This window comes from Ranitomeya imitator, chromosome 2 (genome assembly GCF_032444005.1).
Source record: "Ranitomeya imitator isolate aRanImi1 chromosome 2, aRanImi1.pri, whole genome shotgun sequence".
Classification (NCBI taxonomy): domain Eukaryota; kingdom Metazoa; phylum Chordata; class Amphibia; order Anura; family Dendrobatidae; genus Ranitomeya; species Ranitomeya imitator.
In genome coordinates, this window is record NC_091283.1 from 593,892,900 (window position 1) to 593,908,920 (window position 16,021).

General features: G+C 45.5%; 1 long non-coding RNA gene across 1 annotated transcript; it reads left to right on the top strand.

Moving 5' to 3' along the window:
- The first annotated feature begins 14,046 nt into the window (after positions 1–14,046).
- On the top strand, positions 14,047–15,006 carry LOC138667612 (uncharacterized). The gene is made up of 3 exons (XR_011318856.1): positions 14,047–14,131; positions 14,226–14,300; positions 14,463–15,006. It is a non-coding gene; the product is annotated as an uncharacterized lncRNA (long non-coding RNA).
- The last annotated feature ends 1,015 nt before the right edge of the window (positions 15,007–16,021 follow it).

A 16,021-nucleotide genomic window follows, 5' to 3' on the forward strand; every position in this document is an offset into this window, starting at 1 on the left:
TCGTCACAGCCTCAGAGCTAGCTAGCCCTAGAGAAGAAAATAAAGCCTACCTTGCCTCAGAGAAATTCCCCAAAGGAATAGGCAGCCCCCCACATATGACTGTGAGTAAAGATGAAAGTCACAAACGCAGAAATGAAATAAGTTTCAGCAAAGGTAGGCCAGACTTACTAAAAAGACAGAAGATAGGAAAGGAATCTTTGCGGTCAGCACAAAAACCTACAAAAGACCACGCAGAGTGTGCAAAAGGGTCCTCCGCACCGACTCACGGTGCGGGGGGTGCCACTCAGCATCCCAGAGCTTCCAGCTAGCAAGACAAAATCAGGATAACCAGCTGGACAAAGAAACAATGAGCAAAAATAACAATAAGGAACTTAGCTACTGCAGGAGAAGACAGGTAACCAGGCAGATTCAGGAGCGAACTGAACCAATGCTAAAACATTGACAGCTGGCATGGAGTAACGATCTGAGTGGAGTTAGCCACGTCACCTGTGTAAGGAACCTCAGAAGCAGCAGCTTCACTCATAGCCACCAGGGGGAGCCCATTGACAGAACTCGCCGAAGTACCATTCACGACCACAGGAGGGAGTTCGACAACAGAATTCACAACAGTACCACCCCCTTGAGGAGGGGTCACCGAACCCTCACCAGAGCCCCCAGGCCGATCAGGATGAGCCAAATGAAAGGCACGAACAAGATCGGCAGCATGAACATCAGAGGCAAAAACCCAGGAATTATCTTCTTGACCATAACCCTTCCACTTGACCAGGTACTGGAGTTTCCGTCTCGAAACACGAGAATCCAAAATCTTCTCCACCACATACTCCAACTCCCCCTCGACCAACACCGGGGCAGGAGGATCAACGGAGGGAACCATAGGCGCCACGTATCTCCGCAATAACGACCTATGGAACACATTATGGATGGCAAAAGAAGCTGGAAGGTCCAAACGAAATGACACAGGATTAAGAACCTCAGAAATCTTATATGGTCCAATGAAACGAGGCTTAAACTTAGGAGAGGAAACCTTCACAGGAACGCGACGAGATGACAAACCAAATCCCCAACATGAAGTCGGGGACCAACAAAACGCCGGTGGTTAGCGAAACGTTGAGCCTTCTCCTGGGACAATGTCAAATTGTCCACCACATGAGTCCAAATCTGCTGCAACCTGTCCACCACCGCATCCACACCAGGACAGTCCGAAGGCTCAACCTGCCCTGAAGAGAAACGAGGATAGAAACCAGAATTGCAGAAAAAAGGAGAAACTAAAGTAGCCGAGCTGTCCCGATTATTAAGGGCGAACTCAGCCAAAGGTAAGAAGGACACCCAATCATCCTGATCAGCAGAAACAAAGCATCTCAGATATGTCTCCAAAGTCTGATTAGTTCATTCAGTTTGGCCATTAGTCTGAGGATGGAAAGCCGAAGAAAAAGACAAATCAATGCCCATCTTAGCGCAAAAGGACCGCCAAAACCTCGAAACAAACTGGGAACCTCTGTCCGAGACGATGTTCTCCGGAATGCCATGCAAACGAACCACATGCTGGAAAAACAATGGCACCAAATCAGAGGAGGAAGGCAGTTTAGATAAGGGTACCAAATGGACCATCTTAGAGAAGCGATCACAAACCACCCAAATGACCGACATCTTTTGAGAAACAGGGAGATCAGAAATAAAATCCATGGAAATATGCGTCCAGGGCCTCTTCGGAATCGGCAAGGGCAAAAGCAACCCACTGGCACGAGAACAGCAGGGCTTAGCCCGAGCACAAATCCCACAGGACTGCACAAAAGAACACACATCCCGTGATAAAAAAGGCCACCAAAAAGATCTAGCCACCAAATCTCTGGTACCAAAGATTCCAGGATGACCAGCCAATACTGAACAATGAATCTCCGAGATAACTCTACCAGTCCATCTATCAGGGACAAACAGTTTCTCCGTAGGACAACGGTCAGGTCTATCAGCCTGAAACTTTTGCAGCACACGCCGCAAATTAGGGGAAATGGCAGACAAAATTACCCCTTCTTTAAGAATACCCGTCGGCTCCGGAACACCCGGAGAGTCAGGCACAAAACTCCTTGACAGGGCATCAGCCTTCACATTCTTAGATCCCGGAAGGTATGAAACCACAAAATCAAAACGGGAGAAAAAGACCGACCATCGAGCCTGTCTAGGATTTAACCGTTTGGCAGACTCGAGATAAGTCAAATTCTTGTGATCCGTCAAGACCACCACGCGATGTTTAGCTCCTTCAAGCCAATGTCGCCACTCCTCGAATGCCCACTTCATGGCTAACAACTCCCGATTGCCCACATCATAATTGTGCTCAGCAGGCGAGAATTTTCTAGAAAAGAAGGCACAGGGTTTCATCACCGAGCCATCAGAACTTCTTTGCGACAAAACAGCCCCTGCTCCAATTTCAGAAGCATCAACCTCCACCTGAAAAGGGAGCGAAACATCTGGCTGGCACAACACAGGGGCAGAAGCAAAACAACGCTTCAACTCCTGAAAAGCCACTACAGCCGCAGAGGACCAATTGACCACATCAGCACCTTTCTTGGTCAAATCAGTTCAACGGTTTAGCAATACTGGAAAAGTTAGCGATGAAGCGACGATAAAAATTAGCAAAGCCCAGGAACTTCTGCAAGCTCTTCACAGATGTCGGCTGAGTCCAATCGTAAATGGCCTGAACTTTAACAGGGTCCATCTCGATAGTACAAGGGGAAAAAATGAAACCCAAAAATGAAACCTTCTGAACTCCAAAGAGACACTTTGACCCCTTCACAAACAAGGAATTCGCACGAAGGACCTGGAACACCATTCTGACCTGCTTCACATGAGACTCCCAATCATCCGAAAAGACCAAAATGTCATCCAAATATACAATCATAAATCTATCCAGGTACTCTCGGAAGATGTCATGCATAAAGGACTGAAACACAGATGGAGCATTAGAAAGCCCGAATGGCATAACCAGGTACTCAAAATGGCCCTCAGGCGTATTAAATGCTGTTTTCCATTCATCACCCTGTTTAATTCGCACAAGATTATACGCCCCTCGAAGATCTATCTTGGTGAACCAACTAGCCCCCTTAATCCGAGCAAATAAATCAGACAGCAGCGGCAAAGGGTACTGAAATTTGACTGTGATCTTATTAAGAAGGCGGTAATCAATACAAGGTCTCAAAGAACCATCCTTCTTGGCCACAAAAAAGAACCCTGCTCCCAACGGTCATAACGACGGACGAATATGACCCTTCTCCAAGGATTCCTTTATATAACTCCGCATAGCGGCGTGCTCTGGCACAGATAAATTAAACAGACGGCCCTTAGGAAACTTACTACCAGGAATCAAATTAATAGCACAGTCGCAATCCCTATGAGGAGGTAGGGCACCAGATTTGGGCTCTTCAAATACATCCCGGTAATCTGATAAAAACTCAGGGACTTCAGAAGGAGTGGAAGGCGAAATTGACAGCAATGGAACATCACCATGTACCCCCTGACAACCCCAGCTGGACACAGACATAGATTTCCAATCCAACACTGGATTATGGACCTGTAGCCATGGCAACCCCAAAACGACCACATCATGCAGATTATGCAACACCAAAAAGCGAATATCCTCCTGATGTGCAGGAGCCATGCACATGGTCAATTGAGTCCAGTACTGAGGCTTATTCTTGGCCAAAGGCGTAGCATCAATTCCTCTCAATGGAATAGGATACTGCAAGGGCTCCAAGAAAAAACCACAGCGCCTGGCAAACTCCAAGTCCATCAAATTCAGGGCAGCGCCTGAATCCACAAATGCCATTACAGAATAGGACGACAGAGAGCAAATCAGAGTAACGGACAAAAGAAATTTAGACTGTACCGTACCAATGGTGGCAGACCTAGCGAACCGCTTAGGACAATCGGAGATAGCATGAGTGGATTCACCACAGTAAAAACACAGCCCATTCCGACGTCTGTGTTCTTGCCGTTCAGCTCTAGTCAAAGTCCTATCACATTGCATAGGCTCAGGCCTATGCTCAGAGAATACCGCCAGATGGTGCACAGCTTTGCGCTCATGCATGCGCCGATCGATCTGAATGGCCAAGGACATAGACTCATTCAGACCAGCAGGTGTGGGAAATCCCACCATGACATCCTTAAGGGCTTCAGAAAGACCCTTTCTGAAAATTGCCTCCAGGGCACATTCATTCCACTGAGTAAGTACAGACCACTTTCTAAACTTCTGACAGTACACCTCCGCTTCATCCTGACCCTGACACAAAGCCAGCAAGATTTTCTCTGCCTGATCCACTGAATTTGGTTCATCATAAAGCAATCCAAGCGCCAGAAAAAACGCATCTACATCTCGCAATGCAGGATCTCCTGGCGCAAGGGAAAATGCCCAGTCTTGAGGGTCACCACGCAACAAAGAAATTATGATTTTTACTTGTTGAACGGGGTCACCAGAGGAGCGGGGTTTCAAAGCTAGAAACAAGAACAAGATACACGGCAAATCTATAGAGTGCCGTGTATCTTGTTCTTGTTACGTTTTCCTTCACACGGGCACCTATTCATTATGTCAAGTGAGACTTTCTTTTATAACGCTTCTGAAGCAGCTGAAATCGTTTCCAAAGTTACAGCATCGAGCGATTTCCTTCACACTCCCACTCAGGAGCTCAAGCACAGGGACCTGGAGAGAGAGACTAAGAGGGCGATTAATCTTGAATTACACACCATCACCATAGCTGAATACCTACGGGTTCAGCGCATCCCGAGGGGCCTGCGAGTCCCCCTCCAACCTACTTTCTTTAAAGAGGACAAAGAATACTGCACTAAATTTGAACAAATATTGAACAAATGTTCCTTCGACTTAATGACCTTAACTCTATCCTACCTACAAAAAAGTTTGGATACTGTAAATACTCAGATCTCCGCATTAGAGAATCAACTATCAAGCACTATGTCACAGGAGGAGTACCAAGAAGTCAAATCCAAAAACCAAGCTTCACTTCAAAGTCACCGACAAGAGCTGGAGAAGAAAGAGGGCAAAATTCCTGAGAGACACCGAGGACTACTTACAGAATCGAGTATACCAATGGAGGGACAAACAACATTCTTACAAACGACGCACCTCCCAATGCTCTTCTGGCTCAACAGACAGCCGAACCGGTTTTACAAACAACTCTACTACAACCCCTTTTTTAGGGAACAGCCGAGGCCGGCAAAAAGGAAGACGAGGCGGGGGGGGCAATGCCGCCGGGGACACAAGAACCCAAGTGACAACCAGATCCCAGGTAGGCAACCACCTCTAGTCATCAATATTTCTTCCAAAAGTCTAGATACACACCAACTCTCTTTATTACAAAAGGGCCTTTCCTTTTGTCCATCGTATAAATTTAATTTTTTTGAACTTAATCTAGACCTACAAAGATTCTACCGTAACCTTAGGTTAAAAGCTCACTTCTCTAAAAACCCGATGATTACAGCAGCCCATGATACTGCGGCCCTCTTACAGCTCAATGAGTTGGGTCTACGCAAGCCTAGCTCCTATATGCCACCCAAGGACAACCCTCCGATTGAGACATTTATCTCTCTGGTTGATAGGGACATGGACACCCTTAACCGTGAGGTCAATCAGGGTAAATTCCATCACCACACAAATTTAACCCGTGATGAAAAGATAGCACTAGAACAATTATCCACTGACAAATCCCTTATCATTAAACCAGCTGATAAGGGTGGGGCAATTGTCGTTATAGACAAAGCTGATTACATGGCGGAGGTTCAAAGACAACTCGGGGACACCAGGGTATATGAGGCCATTTCATATAATCCTACAAACACCATAGCCAACATAATTCTATCTGTAGTTGACCGCCACCTGCAAGAAGGCACCATAGATAAGAAACTTAGGAATTACCTCATTAAGACCGATCCTATCATTCCTATCTTTTATATATTACCCAAAATACATAAAAGATTACACAAACCACCAGGCCGACCGATAGTATCATCTTCCGACTCCATCCTGTCCCCTTTAGCTATGACACTTGAGAAAATCTTAACACCCCTAACTAAGCAAACAAAATCGTTTCTCCTGGACACTAGTGACTTCATCAATCTTATTAAAAGACAGGGCCCACTTCCCCCAACGGCTATTCTCATCACCTGGGATGTGAGCAGTTTGTACACATCCATTACACATACCAAAGGGATGAGGGCCACTGATCGACTGTTGGCGGATGCAAACACTGACCCTAGGATTAGACGATTTTTTTCCGACCTGCTGGACCTAGTCCTCAGGGAAAACTATTTTATGTTCCAGGACACATTTTACATTCAGCGACAGGGGACCGCGATGGGGTCTAATGTAGCGCCCCCGTATGCGGTGGCCTACATGGCGTCATTTGAGGAGGATTTTGTTTATAATCATCCATTATTCATGCAACACTCCAGATTGTGGCGGAGATTCATAGATGATATCTTTTGTATCTGGGACGGGCCAATAGAAACACTTTTACTTTTTGACTCTCACATCAATAGTATTTGGCCCGAACTCAAATTTACCCTGCAGTACAGTACGGAAATGATTAGTTTCCTTGATACCATGTTACAAAAGAACGCAGAAGGTACCCTTTCTATAGATCTGTTCACCAAAACCACAGATAGGAACAGCTTACTAGAATATACTAGTTTCCACCCCCCAGCCATTAAGAAGTCCATTCCTATTTCACAGTTCCAGAGAGTCAAAAGGATTGTAACCCAGGAAGACACTAAGACACTAAGACTTGATGAATTGGAAGAGAAATTTTCCACCAGGGGCTATCCATCACAACTCCTGACCTCTGCAAGACATGCTACCCCCAGAAACAGGGTCTCCACTTCGCGCATACCCTTTGTTAATACCTTCCACCCTTATTCCAAGCGGGTCCAGGCTTCACTACATAAACATTGGAACATTCTCAGTAAGAGTTATCCTAACATCCCTGAGTTCCAACAACCGTTTCTCCCCTGCTACCGCCGACCCACCAACATTAGGGACAAACTGGTAAGGGCTGATATTGGGTCCAATATCAGGATTCCAAAACAGTTGTTTTTACAGTCACAGAGACAGGGTACTTTTCCCTGTCTCAAATGCCTCCAATGCAACAATATCCAGAAGGGTGATCATTTTTTTCACCCCCACACAGGCCAGGGTTACCCGGCGAAAGGCTTCTTCACCTGTGATTCCATGTATGTGGTCTACATGATCAAGTGCCCTTGCGGCCTTGCATATGTGGGAGAGACCACGCAAGCCATACGTGATAGGATATCACAACATAAATCTAACATAAGGTGTAAGAAGAACCATCTCCCCCTTCCGTATCATTTTCACAATGCAGGGCATAATCTGGCCCAACTGAGGTTCCAAGTTCTAGAACAAGTGGACATTAACAGAAGGGGACAGAACAGGGTTAAACTGTTAAAGAAACGTGAGGCGTATTGGATTTTTAATCTTCAGACTCTGGAACCTAGGGGACTAAATAGAGATTACGACACCTCCAGTTTTCTGTGATCTATGGACAACTATATGATATCATCATTTTATATGTGATTCCATCATGTTGCATTCAATTCATTGTAATTGAACCCTCGCACTGTAATTCATGCTTTGTTGCAGTCTATAGTATTATCCATGTGCTTTCATTAATCTATGTTCTCTTTTTCCTCATAGAACCGCTAGTCCTGCACTTAGTCACTCTTTTTGGGCACCCCGTGCTATCCACGGTATAGTATATCATACTATAGCAGATTACCTATTGCTTTATTTCTTCAGTATGTTCTCTCCTAGCCGCTTCTGTGCATGCCACAATAGCCCACGTTTATTTCCGCACATGACACTACACCCATCCTGGGAACCTTGTTACCATTAGTATTACATCCCTCTTCCTTTTTAATCCAGGAGCTACCATTCCCTCACATACATCAGTTCCTGTGTTTACACACTCATTCCCCTCTGCTACATGGAGCCAGCAGCGTCTGTATCTTTACACAGGCTCACAATACCCTGTGCCTGCACACACCCACTGTGGTCACATGACTGCCCTGACGTGCAGCTGCATGTGATACGCCCCCTCCTAGCTAAATACCCGGAAGTTCTGGCCACACTTGCAGCGTGACTCCCTCAGCGTCTCAGCACGCCACCAGCGCTCCAGGCAATAGAACGGTAAGCACACTGTTATGTTTGCTAATGACAGATGTTATGAAGGCAATCCAGAAACACAGTGTGCTTAGCGATCAGAGCGCACACAGTGATCTGACAAATACCCAAAAATACAAGAACGAGCTCTGAGACGTGGAAACTCTGTAGACTGCACACCTGATCCTATCCTAAACACAACTAAAAGCGGCTGTGGATTGCGCCTAACAACTACCTAGGCAACTCGGCACAGCCTAAGAAACTAGCTAGCCTGAAGATAGAAAAATAGGCCTGACTTGCCCCAGAGAAATTCCCCAAAGGAAAAGGCAGCCCCCCACATATAATGACTGTGAGTAAGATGAAAAGACAAAACGAAGGGATGAAATAGATTCAGCAAAGTGGGGCCCGATATTCTAGGACAGAGCGAGGACAGTAAATCGAACTTTGCAGTCTACAAAAAACCCTAAAGCAAAACCACGCAAAGGGGGCAAAAAAAAAACCCACCGTGCCGAACTAACGGCACGGCGGTACACCCTTTGCGTCTCAGAGCTTCCAGCAAAACAAAAGACAAGCTGGACAGAAAAAAAGCAACAAAAAAACAAAAAGCACTTAGCTATACAGAGCAGCAGGTCACAGGAACAATCAGGAGAAGCTCAGATCCAACACTGAAACATTGACAAGGAGCAAGGATAGCAGCATCAGGCGGAGTTAAGTAATGAAGCAGTTAACGAGCTCACCAGAACACCTGAGGGAGGAAGCTCAGAAGCTGCAGTACCACTTGTGACCACAGGAGTGAATTCAGCCACAGAATTCACAACAGTACCCCCCCCTTGAGGAGGGGTCACCGAACCCTCACCAGAGCCCCCAGGCCGACCAGGATGAGCCGCATGAAAGGCACGAACAAGATCGGAAGCATGAACATCAGAGGCAAAAACCCAGGAATTATCTTCCTGAGCATAACCCTTCCATTTAACCAGATACTGGAGTTTCCGTCTAGAAACACGAGAATCCAAAATCTTCTCCACAATATACTCCAATTCCCCCTCCACCAAAACCGGGGCAGGAGGCTCAACAGATGGAACCATAGGTGCCACGTATCTCCGCAACAACGACCTATGGAATACATTATGTATGGAAAAGGAGTCTGGGAGGGTCAAACGAAAAGACACAGGATTGAGAACCTCAGAAATCGTATACGGACCAATAAAACGAGGTTTAAATTTAGGAGAAGAAACCTTCATAGGAATATGACGAGAAGATAACCAAACCAGATCCCCAACACGAAGTCGGGGACCCACACGGCGTCTGCGATTAGCGAAAAGTTGAGCTTTCTCCTGGGACAAGATCAAATTGTCCACTACCTGAGTCCAGATCTGCTGCAACCTATCCACCACAGAATCCACACCAGGACAGTCCGAAGACTCAACCTGTCCTGAAGAGAAACGAGGATGGAACCCAGAATTGCAAAAAAATGGAGAAACCAAGGTAGCCGAGCTGGCCCGATTATTAAGGGCGAACTCAGCCAACGGCAAAAAGGACACCCAATCATCCTGGTCTGCAGAAACAAAACATCTCAGATATGTTTCCAAGGTCTGATTGGTTCGTTCGGTCTGGCCATTAGTCTGAGGATGGAAAGCCGAGGAAAAGGATAGGTCAATGCCCATCCTACCACAAAAGGCTCGCCAAAACCTTGAAACAAACTGGGAACCTCTGTCAGAAACAATATTCTCAGGAATGCCATGCAACCGAACCACATGCTGAAAGAACAAAGGTACCAAATCAGAGGAGGAAGGCAATTTAGCCAAGGGCACCAGATGGACCATTTTAGAAAAGCGATCACAGACCACCCAAATGACTGACATCTTTTGAGAAACGGGAAGGTCAGAAATGAAATCCATCGAAATATGTGTCCAAGGCCTCTTTGGGACCGGCAAGGGCAAAAGCAACCCACTGGCACGAGAACAGCAGGGCTTAGCCCTAGCACAAATCCCACAGGACTGCACAAAAGTACGTACATCCCGTGACAGAGATGGCCACCAGAAGGATCTAGCCACTAACTCTCTGGTACCAAAGATTCCAGGATGACCAGCCAACACCGAACAATGAAGTTCAGAGATAAGTTTATTAGTCCACCTATCAGGGACGAACAGTTTCTCTGCTGGACAACGATCAGGTTTATTCGCCTGAAATTTTTGCAGCACCCGCCGCAAATCAGGGGAGATGGCAGATACAATGACTCCTTCCTTGAGGATACCCGCTGGCTCAGATAAACCCGGAGAGTCGGGCACAAAACTCCTAGACAGAGCATCCGCCTTCACATTTTTAGAGCCCGGAAGGTACGAAATCACAAAGTCGAAGCGGGCAAAAAATAACGACCAACGGGCCTGTCTAGGATTCAAGCGCTTGGCAGACTCGAGATAAGTCAAGTTCTTATGATCAGTCAATACCACCACGCGATGCTTAGCTCCTTCAAGCCAATGACGCCACTCCTCGAATGCCCACTTCATGGCCAGCAACTCTCGATTGCCCACATCATAATTACGCTCAGCGGGCGAAAACTTCCTGGAAAAGAAAGCACATGGTTTCATCACTGAGCAATCAGAACCTCTCTGTGACAAAACCGCCCTTGCTCCAATCTCAGAAGCATCAACCTCGACCTGGAATGGAAGAGAAACATCTGGCTGACACAACACAGGGGCAGAACAAAAACGACGCTTCAACTCCTGAAAAGCTTCCACAGCAGCAGAAGACCAATTAACCAAATCAGCACCCTTCTTGGTCAAATCGGTCAATGGTTTGGCAATGCTAGAAAAATTACAGATGAAGCGACGATAAAAATTAGCAAAGCCCAGGAACTTTTGCAGACTTTTCAGAGATGTCGGCTGAATCCAATCCTGGATGGCTTGGACCTTAACTGGATCCATCTCGATAGTATAAGGGGTAAAGATGAACCCCAAAAATGAAACTTTCTGCACACCGAAGAGACACTTTGATCCCTTCACAAACAAAGAGTTAGCACGCAGGACCTGAAAAACCATTCTGACCTGCTTCACATGAGACTCCCAATCATCTGAGAAGATCAAAATGTCATCCAAGTAAACAATCAGGAATTTATCCAGATACTCACGGAAGATGTCATGAATTAAAGACTGAAACACAGATGGAGCATTGGCAAGTCCGAACGGCATCACTAGATACTCAAAATGACCCTCGGGCGTATTGAATGCAGTTTTCCATTCATCTCCTTGCCTGATTCTCACCAGATTATACGCACCACGAAGATCTGCCTTAGTGAACCAACTAGCCCCCTTAATCCGAGCAAACAAGTCAGATAACAATGGCAAGGGATACTGAAATTTAACAGTGATCTTATTAAGAAGGCGGTAATCAATACACGGTCTCAGCGAACCATCCTTCTTGGCTACAAAGAAGAACCCTGCTCCCAGTGGTGATGACGATGGGCGAATATGTCCCTTCTCCAGGGATTCCTTCACATAACTGCGCATAGCGGCGTGTTCGGGCACGGATAAATTAAATAATCGACCTTTATGGAATTTACTACCAGGAATCAAATTGATAGCACAATCACAATCCCTATGCGGAGGTAGAGCATCGGACTTGGGCTCTTCAAATACATCCTGATAATCAGACAAGAACTCTGGGACCTCAGAAGGGGTGGATGACGAAATCGACAAAAATGGAACATCACCATGTACCCCCTGACAACCCCAGCTGGATACCGACATGGAATTCCAATCCAATACTGGATTATGGGTTTGTAGCCATGGCAACCCCAACACGACCACATCATGCAGATTATGCAACACCAGAAAGCGAATAACTTCCTGATGTGCAGGAGCCATGCACGTGGTCAGCTGGGCCCAGTATTGAGGTTTATTCTTGGCCAAAGGTGTAGCATCAATTCCTCTCAATGGAATAGGACACCGCAAAGGCTCCAAGAAAAACCCACAACGTTTAGCATAATCCAAATCCATCAGATTCAGGGCAGCGCCAGAATCCACAAACGCCATGACAGAAAACGACGACAAAGAGCATATCAAGGTAATGGACAGAAGGAATTTGGACTGTACAGTACCAATGACGGCAGACCTAGCGGACCGCTTAGTGCGCTTAGGACAATCAGAAATAGCATGAGTGGAATCACCACAGTAGAAACACAGACCATTCAGACGTCTGTATTACTGCCGTTCAACTCTAGTCATAGTCCTATCGCACTGCATAGGCTCAGGTTTAACCTCAGGCAGTACCGCCAAATGGTGCACAGATTTACGCTCGCGCAAGCGTCGACCGATCTGAATGGCCAAAGACAAAGACTCATTCAAACCAGCAGGCATAGGAAATCCCACCATGACATCCTTAAGAGCCTCAGAGAGACCCTTTCTGAACAAAGCTGCCAGCGCAGATTCATTCCACTGAGTGAGTACTGACCATTTCCTAAATTTCTGACAATATACTTCTATATCATCCTGACCCTGGCACAAAGCCAGCAAATTTTTCTCAGCCTGATCCACTGAATTAGGCTCATCGTACAGCAATCCGAGCGCCAGGAAAAACACATCGACACTACTCAATGCAGGGTCTCCTGGCGCAAGAGAAAATGCCCAGTCTTGAGGGTCGCCACGCAAAAAAGAAATAATAATCAAAACCTGTTGAATAGGATTACCAGAAGAATGAGGTTTCAAGGCCAGAAATAGCTTACAATTATTTTTGAAACTTATAAACTTAGTTCTATCTCCAAAAAACAAATCAGGAATAGGAATTCTTGGTTCTAACATAGATTTCTGATCAATAGTATCTTGAATTTTTTGTACATTTATAACGAGATTATCCATTGAAGAGCGCAGACCCTGAATATCCATGTCCACACCTGTGTCCAGAATCACCCAAATGTCTAGGGGAAAAAAAAAAAGTGAACACAGAGCAGAAAAAAAAAAAAAAAAATGATGTCAGAACTTTTTCTTTCCCTCTATTGAGAATCATTAGTTAGGCTCCTTGTACTGTTATGTTTGCTAATGAGAGATGTTATGAAGGCAATCCAGAAACACAGTGTGCTTAGCGATCAGAGCGCACACAGTGATCTGACAAATACCCAAAAATACAAGAACGAGCTCTGAGACGTGGAAACTCTGTAGACTGCACACCTGATCCTATCCTAAACACAACTAAAAGTGGCTGTGGATTGCGCCTAACAACTTCCTAGGCAACTCGGCACAGCCTAAGAAACTAGCTAGCCTGAAGATAGAAAAATAGGCCTGACTTGCCCCAGAGAAATTCCCCAAAGGAAAAGGCAGCCCCCCACATATAATGACTGTGAGTAAGATGAAAAGACAAAACGAAGGGATGAAATAGATTCAGCAAAGTGGGGCCCGATATTCTAGGACAGAGCGAGGACAGTAAAGCGAACTTTGCAGTCTACAAAAAACCCTAAAGCAAAACCACGCAAAGGGGGCAAAAAAAAACCCACCGTGCCGAACTAACGGCACGGCGGTACACCCTTTGCGTCTCAGAGCTTCCAGCAAAACAAAAGACAAGCTGGACAGAAAAAAAGCAACAAAAAAACAAAAAGCACTTAGCTATACAGAGCAGCAGGTCACAGGAACAATCAGGAGAAGCTCAGATCCAACACTGAAACATTGACAAGGAGCAAGGATAGCAGCATCAGGCGGAGTTAAGTAATGAAGCAGTTAACGAGCTCACCAGAACACCTGAGGGAGGAAGCTCAGAAGCTGCAGTACCACTTGTGACCACAGGAGTGAATTCAGCCACAGAATTCACAACAGCACACACACACACATGGAGTTCCCCCTTCTAAACGCCCCTCCATTATGTGAGTGCGTTACACTGACCCATCATTGTTTCACCATTTTAGTGCACAGTGTGGGCACATCGTATGCCCAAGCAGCTTTATCTGCTCAGTTACGGTCTCCATTAGTGGTAAGCTTGTCCATCATTATCCTACACTTACCATGTGGTAGATTTCCCTTATATCCTGGGTTATTCTTATTGAATCTCTTTTTGAACATTGCAGCCTCTGAAATTTGCCTCTACATATAGTGTCAGCATACTCATGCATCTGGGTATATGTCCAGATCCTACGCTCCAGGTGATTATTCTCTTGTATCAGCCTATTTAGCATCACAGGACACACAACATGGGCAGCTATCCCATTGTCACCGCATTTCCTTGTAATCTTACTTCTCTTGAACTGATGAGATTGCCTCTGTGTTTTATTACTCTGCTTTTGACACTACGTTCTCTTCTCCAGATCATGAGATGTTGGCACGATACACCAGAGCACGATTATGGCATTGTTCTGTTAGGCACGTCTCTAGTACGCATCACGATACCTCGGCTTATCTACGTCACCCACTTAGATCCATAAGGAGCACATATGTTCGCCTCTCCGTTCCACAATATCCTTTCCATTAGGATCTCAAGTTGGTACTGAAGACTCTCTATTTAATGGACGTCACGTTTTGTGTTTTGTCACTCTGGAAACGCTCTGAGCTTGTCTCTCTGGAAACTAGTCTAACAGCTGCAGTCACTGTTATTTCAGCATTTTGACATATATTGCAGTTATTTATGTTTTCTGTCTTATATTGAGTTATGTAATGTGTTTTGACATTGACAGATTGTTATTTTGATCCTTATTTTTCTTTTTTTCTATTTTGTATAATCTCTGTATTACATTAGATAAACTTGCTCTGAGGAAGGTCCACAAAGGACCGAAAACGTTTAGCAAGATACGAGCTACAGCTGATCTGTTTGTCCTGATGCAAAATAAATGACTTTATTTTCTACAAGCATTATTGAGTGCCAAGTTTTTTGATACAGTCAAAGCTAGAAACAGTTTACAATTATTTTTGAAATTCAAGGATCTAGATCTATCCCCAGAAAATAAGTCAGGAATAGGAATTCTAGGCTCTAACATAGGATTCTGAACCACAAAATCTTGAATGTTTTGTACCCTTGCAGTGAGATGATCCACACAAGAGGATAGACCCTGAATGTCCATCTCTACAACTGTGTCCTGAACCACCCAAAGGTCTAGGGGAAAAGAAAGACAAAACACAGTGCAAAGAAAAAAAAATGGTCTCAGAAGTCCTCTTATCCCACTATTGAGAAGCATTAATACTTTGGGCCAGCTGTACTGTTATGACCTGGTGGTTAGGAGCACCCGACCTGATAGTTAAACTCATACAGGACGAGCTCTGGGATGTGGGAGCTCTGCTGACCGCAAGCCCTAATCCTATCGCACACACTAAAAATAGCCGTGGAGCGCTCCTGACGCTCCCTAGGCGCCTCATCACAGCCTCAGAGCTAGCTAGCCATAGAGAAGAAAATAAAGCCTACCTTGCCTCAGAGAAATTCCCCAAAGGAATAGGCAGCCCCCAACATATAATGACTGTGAGTAAAGATGAAAGTCACAAACGCAGAAATGAAATAGGTTTCAGCAAAGGGAGGCCAGACTTACTAAAAAGACAGAGGATAGGAAAGGAATCTTTGCGGTCAGCACAAAAACCTACAAAAGACCACGCAGAGTGTGCAAAAAGGGTCCTCCGCACCGACTCACGGTCCAGGGGGTGCCACCCTGCATCCCAGAGCTTCCAGCTAGCAAGACAAAATCAGGATAACCAGCTGGACAAAGAAACAATGAGCAAAAATATCAATAAGGAACTTAGCTACTGCAGGAGAAGACAGGTAACCAGGCAGATCCAGGAGCGAACTGAACCAATGCTAAAACATTGACAGCTGGCATGGAGTAACGATCTGAGTGGAGTTAAATAGAGAAGCCAACCAACGGATAAACCACGTCACCTGTGT